The sequence below is a fragment of the Carassius auratus genome, unplaced genomic scaffold, assembly GCF_003368295.1.
Source record: "Carassius auratus strain Wakin unplaced genomic scaffold, ASM336829v1 scaf_tig00040804, whole genome shotgun sequence".
Taxonomy (NCBI): domain Eukaryota; kingdom Metazoa; phylum Chordata; class Actinopteri; order Cypriniformes; family Cyprinidae; genus Carassius; species Carassius auratus.
Window position 1 is genome coordinate 71,744 of NW_020526609.1, and position 7,266 is coordinate 79,009.

Genomic DNA, 7,266 nt, shown 5'->3' on the forward strand with positions numbered 1-7,266 from the left:
TATTCTCACGAGCTCATTGTCTTCCACGCCTCAGCGCGGATAGGTCCTGAACCGCGGAAAGCAGATGGCTGCCTTTTGTTTTTTTTTTTTCAGTAGAGAGACGAGCGAGAGCGGAGCTTTTTTATTGAAAAAACGCTCACAATGCACACAGATTGCCTCCTCAAAGACATTGCGTGCGTGCTCTTCACCCAAATAAGTGACGCACAGATCGCGTGTGTCATCGGGAGTCAAATAACGCCGACACGGATGCACACATCATCTAAACACTTGTTGTCGCCATGATAAACAGAGAAAGATCACCCCTTACCGGTTCTTTCAGATGCATGATTCAAACAAAACAGTGAAGATGAAGAAGATAATGACGTGCTCTCTCGATGCTCACTGTATTTATAGTTGCGCTGGTAGTGACGTCGGAGGCTGTCGCCGTCCAACAAGTTGGTGTTTTTTCAGTGTATGCTTCAGACTGAGGTGTTCCCCAAAGCGACCCTTAGAGGATGCAGTTCGAAGTTCCCTTGACAGGGAACCAAAGGGGACAGTGCAATCTATCTGAGTCGCAAACAGATCTACCTGACTAAATATTCCCCATATGCTTCCATTCCGTGGGCCTCAGCCCCTGCCTCAACAGGATGTCTGCTCACATATTCAGATGCCCAGGAATGTGAACTGCTCACAGAAAGAGGAGTTTGCCCTGGGACCACACAAAGATATGGTATGCTATTTTGTACAAACTGCTTGAGCACAGACCCCTTGGTGGTTGATATAAGAGACGTTGTCAGTGCGCACCAACACATTGTGACCTCTTAGGTCTGGGAGAAAGTAAAGTAGTGCTAAAAGCACGGCCAGCATCTTCAGGCAGTTGATATGCTATGTCAGATGGCGGCCACTCCACAGACTGTGGGCAAGGTGGCCACTCATGACCACACCCCAGCTGGTTAGGGACCCATCTGTCGCTAGCATTATGCGGCGACATATTGCCCTTCCAGTGTCAGCTTTCCAAAGGCTTAATGTTGAGCAATGTAGGCTTGCAAGTCAGTCACATCAAAGTCTTTCCAACCATCCCAATACACACGCCTACCCTCTAAGTTCAATTCAAGTACATCCTTTTCAAATGATGGTCTGATGAAAAGATGAAATGCTGATTTTATATCTTGGACATGGCTGGAACCATTTTGATGACATTAGCAGCAGTAAGTCTACCTTGTTGTTCAGGTTAAATACATTCTTTCAAATTACATATGTTTTGTTTCTTTTTAAGGTGATAAACTCACAAGAATGGAGGACAAATGGATATCAGAGACTATAGAAAAGCAGAAGGTGAGTGCCTTGGTTTGACTAGTTGGACATTTTATTAGTACAATCTGCAGTAATAAAACCAACTACATGCTAATGTCATCGTTTCCCTTTTTAATAGTATTCATGGTAAACCTGTTTACCGTCCTCAAGTGTAAAACATTGAGATTTTCTATCTTGCTCATTATGTTGACAATGTTCACTATGAATCAGTAGTCTTTGTTAAAGGTACTCATTGTTCCTTAAATTTAAGTTAATTTAGGTAACATTCAAACAAAATTTAACATGTCAGACTACAATGATCATATTTTAATTTAAAACCAAAGTAAAGGACTTTAGTAGATGTGATGTTCTTTATCAATTTAACAGGGAAAAAAACAAGGATTTGGGAACAACAGGAGTCCATGCAGATGAACAGTATAAGACAGAAAAACAGAGTAATCTATTTAAAAGACTTCATCTTGAAGACAGGCACCACAACAAACTGAGAGCTGCAGATGTTCTTCTGATAACCGAACATTCATTACAGTCTCGTGAGTCTTGTGTTGAAGAAGAGCTGGTTCATACTTTTATACAAAAGCTACTGATGATGGTCTACAGAGCAAGATATATTCATGTTAAATTGATCAATGAACGGGATCGATTAAAACAAGAAGACAATGATTCATCTGAGAGTGACATATTTGATGATTTTTTTTGAAAACAAAACCTTGTATCATGAAGTAACAAGTCAGTCTGATCGAATTCACCCGATGGATGTTCAGATGGCCGTGTTTCATTGTGCTGATGGTTTCCTGAAGCAGCTGATGGTCACTAAACTGTCCCAGTGTCAGTACGCTCTGCCTCTGCTTGTTCCTAATCCATTCACTCAACAGATTGAGTTTCCTCTCTGGACATTCAGACAAATCAACAAGAGCTGGAAGATGACCAACACCAACAATGAGATCATCAGTCAAACACAGCCAATCTACAAGGCAGAAACTCCAATGGTGTTTTTCTTCAGGTTTGGCTCTGTGTCTTCATCCAAGTCTCAGCTGATGAACAGTCTGATCAATGAGAAACACAACACGTTCTTCCACAGGAACTGTCCCGGGAGCAGCAGATCTAGACATCTGATGGATGGAGTGGTGGAGATCGCCTGGTTCTGCCCTTCTGGAAGAGACACAGATAAATTCACTGAGTGTGTAGCATTCTGTAATCTACACGGTGACGCAGGAGACCATGAGAAACAGCTGCAGATCCTCACTGAAATGAGCTCAGTTAATGTTGTCCTTCTACCACAACTGGACAGGAATGACAAACATGCAGCAAAGATACAGAACCTGTACAGAGACAGAAAGCCACTCATTTGTCTTTTTTACTGAGGATGAATCTGCTATAACTGAGCCAAAGAAAGGGAAAATCAAGATTGGTCTGAAACACAGGAATCAGTCAGAAGTATCTGAAGAACTCAGAAGATCTTTAAATGATTGTCTTTCAGAATCACCTCATACTTTCAGACTTGAAGATGTGTCCAGACACTCAGACATCAGAGTAGATGAGGAAGATGATGATGACTGCAGGAGAGGAAGAGAAGCAGCACAGAAGATGATGGGTTTACTGGAGAAGAAAGATCTGACAGAAATCAAAGAATCATTTCTGCCTCATCAGGGGAAACTCTGGCATCAGTGGAGTCAGAAGAACAAAGAACTACATCGGCCTCGAGGAGATGAGATAGAAATGGAAATAAGTAAAAAACACACAGAAATGAATAAAATCCGTGAAAATCAGCATGTAACTGAAATAAGTCAGTATATGAAGGTCTTTATTGAAGAAATGATCTCAAATGATGAATGTGAAAAGTTGTTTTTCCTTAAATGGCTCAGAATCCTTCTGGATGAACATACATCAGCTGATCTTTCTGCTTTACATCACAAGTATGATGAAAAGTGGTCAACAGTATTAAAACTGAAAGCGAACAATGATAAACCTGAACAACTCAAGTCTCAAAAACTCAAAGATGCACAAACTGAACTTGAGAGAATGTCTGAGGATCTTCAAAGCTGCAACCTTTGGTTTGGAGCACATCATGAGGGAGATCGGTCAGATCTATGAATCATGTTCATCTGTTAACAAAAACAAGAAAGACTTGCAGGTTCACTTCTCTTCTCTCCTGAGTCTTGCAGCTGAGATGATGATCTCTGGATCTCCACTGGAGCTGATGGATGGAGATGCTGCTCATGTTCCTGTGATCTGGATCTCTGCTGTTCTAGATCAACTCGTCCATAGACTGGGAGACCAGAGAGTCTTTGTGCTGTCAGTTTTAGGGCTTCAGAGCTCTGGGAAATCCACCATGCTGAACGCCATGTTTGGACTTGAGTTTGCCGTCAGTGCTGGGAGGTGCACCAGAGGAGCTTTCATGCAGCTGATCAGAGTCTCAGACGAGGTGAAAACACAGATGAACACTGACTATATTCTTGTTGTTGATACTGAGGGTCTTCGTGCTCTAGAACTGGCTGGAAGATCAACAAGACATCATGACAATGAACTGGCCACATTTGTTGTAGGTCTTGGAAACCTGACCTTGATCAACATCTTTGGAGAAAACCCATCTGAGATGCAGGACATTCTTCAGATTGTTGTTCAGGCCTTCCTGAGGATGAAGAAGGTCAGACTGAATCCCAGATGTGTGTTTGTGCATCAGAACGTGTCAGACATGACAGCTGTAGAGAAAAACATGGAGGGAAGGAGACAACTGGTGGAGAAACTGGATGAGATGACAAAACTCGCTGCTAAAGATGAAGTTTGCGATGCAGAATGTTTCAGTGATGTCATTAGATTTGATGTTCAGAATGATGTAAAGTATTTCGCTCAGCTCTGGGAGGGCAGTCCACCAATGGCTCCACCAAACCCAAACTACTGTGAGAATATTCAAGAACTAAAAGAAACTATTATATCTCATGCCTCAAAATCAAATGGAATAATGCTGAAAGACTTAAAATATCGTATCAAAGATCTCTGGGAGGCTTTACTGAATGAACGATTCGTCTTCAGCTTCAGAAATTCTCTGGAGATCTCAGCTTACAGGAAACTGGAGACCGAATACAGCAAATGGTCCTGGAGTCTTCGAAGAGCCATGATGGAAACTGAGAACAAACTACACAACAAAATAGAAAATGATGTGATTCATGAGGTTAATGAAACTGATCTTCAAAAAGAACTGAAGAAGACAAGCGAAGAAGTAAAAAAATCTATGACAGAGTTATTTGATAAAGACAAAGATAAAGATAAAGATATACTGATTCAGTGGAAAACTTCATTTGAAATCAAAATCAAAGAGCTTCAGGAAAACATTTTGAGAGAAACAAAGAGGAAATTAAATGAGGTTCTTCAGCAGCGAGACCTAAAGAAAAAGATTGATGATCAGAGGAAAAATCATGAAAACACTCTCTTGGAAAAGAGCAAAGAACTTGCCTTAAAACTCAGAGACAAAACAAATGATGAAGAAACACTGAAGAAAGAGTTCAATTTGTTTTGGGAGCAGAGTGTGAAGGAGATCATCAGAGACAGTCCTGCAATCAAAGACATTGACATAATGAGAGATGTGAAAGAAATCCTCAGTGACATCTATGAAAGTGTTCCTGTAGATCACTGGAGGAAGAGCAGGGATATTTTCACTGTGCCAAGTTATTCAGATTATGTTCAGATAAAGAAATCCAGTGGAATAACAGGACATTTGAAAAATGCCTACAGAACAGCTAAAGAGATATTTGTTAATATTCTGTCTCCAGAAGACGAAGCTCAAATAAGATCATTTATCTCAGATGTTGCTCTGCAGACAGATAAAGATATTCAGTCATTTAACATCTTGAAAATGGGCTACAACAATAGCTGCATTCAACTAATCACAGGTTACATCAAGGCAAGAGTAGCACAACATGAGGAAGGACGAGTGAAATATGTGTTCAAGAATGAATTCTTCGTGGATTTAGTTCTTTCCATTTGTAAGAGAGCAAAAGAAAAGATCACTGAACAACACAGACTGTTCAGGGAAGCCAATGACCCTGGAATATATATTGAGAAGAAGAAAGAAGAGTACTATAGTATTTTCCAAAAATACTGTCATGGAGCAACATCAGCTGTTATTTTTGGTGAGATCATCTGTCAGAAACTGAAAGAGCCCATTGAGCAAAGTGTCTACAAAAAGACTGCCAGAGATCTGACAGATGAAATGAGAACAAACTGTCCTTCAATGAATGGAAACAGATCAAATCTGGACAAACACATCCTGAAGACACTGGCAGAAGAGTTGAATTTTAACAAATACATGAGATACATTAAAACTCCCAGAGATCATTTTTAAGAGTTTCATCAGAGCTGAAGTCAGTTGGTACATCACTGATAAGTTCAGTCTTAGTGTTTTACCCAAGATGAAGGATAACACTAAACTCCTGCAGCAGAAGATCATGAAAGCAGCTCATGAATCCACTGAACATGTTCGAGTCAACAGTGGAGATGTTGGTTTGTGGTTGAATAGTTTCACACAGCAGCTCTCAGATGAGTTGATTTTCTCTGAGAAAGACCTCAGTGGAGTCAAACATGATGATGTTGATGATTTCAACCTCCTAGAAGATGTGATAATAGATAAACTTCCTGATATGATGTCTGACATCAGCAGGAGATTCAACACAGAGACTTTTCCAGTCAGTCTGGACCTCAAATTTAGACCAGATGAGATTCTGATTGATCACCTCTGTCGCTGCTGTTGGGTTCAGTGTCCGTTCTGTGGCACCATCTGCACAAACACCATAGAAAACCATAATGAAGATCACAATGCTCCTTCCCATCGTAATAATGGACTGAATGGGTGGTTTTACAGAGGAACAACAAACTTGTGTAGTAACATCTGTACATCATCAGTAACAAGTGACTGGTATTTTTATCCAAACTCCTCAGATTATACAGTTCTCTGGAGAGAATACAGAAGAGCAGGAGGAGTTTATGCGAAGTGGAGCATCACCCCTGATCTCTCTCAAGTGTCCTACTGGAAGTGGTTTGTGTGCAGATTCCAGAAAGATCTGGAAAAGCATTATAAAAAAACATTCCAGGGTCAGGGTGAGATTCCAGAACAATGGAGAAAGTACACAAAACAAGATGCAATTCAAAGTTTGGGTTAATGCTTTATTAATAATATAAACTAATGGAATAGATCAGGCATAACCCCCCTTTTAGAATACTTATTCACAGAACAATATCTAAATAAAACCATGCAGTTTCGCTCTACAGTACATTATAAAAAATACTCTAAAGCTCCATCTGAAATCGGTCACTTGTTCACACATTTATTATTTTCTATATGAGGAATGGAATATAGTACACCAAAGAGAGGATTCAGACAGTGCCAATATGCTTTCCAGTTGGGGTAAACTGAAAGATCTGAGATTCATAATAGCAACCTGTGTGTGTGTTGCCTCTTCAAGAGAGGAACCCAGCATTTGTTTTATTTTTCTAATTGTATTTTTTTCCCCTAAACATTAATTTAATAATTTTGGTAACATTTTATTTTAAAGACCAATTCTCTCTATTAATTAGTTTCTTATTAGCATGCATATTGCTAGCATACTGGCTGTTAATTAGTAATTATTAAGCACATATTAATGTCTTATTCTGCATGATTTTTTTTAGACTCCTTTAATCCACCCCATATCTAAACTTAACAACTAACTTACTATTAATAAGCAGCAAATTAGGAGTTTGGTCAGGGAAAACTCTTAGTTAATAGTGAATGTGTTCCCTATTCTGCTATCATAATTTCATTTATAATAATTTATCATTTCACTATGTACTCATTTTTATTAGATTTGTATGTTTTATATTTTGTATTATTTACTTGCTCTTGCCATTCTTGTCATTGTTTAACTGTATGATTATGATTATGGAGTTAGGTATATTTGTCTTCATGCGTTAAAGGTAAGAGAATGTCTGCATTTCAAGGCA

At 39.4% G+C, this 7,266-nt stretch overlaps 1 pseudogene; it reads left to right on the plus strand.

Moving 5' to 3' along the window:
* The first annotated feature begins 1,869 nt into the window (after positions 1–1,869).
* On the plus strand, positions 1,870–6,814 carry LOC113084874 (interferon-induced very large GTPase 1-like; annotated as a pseudogene).
* The last annotated feature ends 452 nt before the right edge of the window (positions 6,815–7,266 follow it).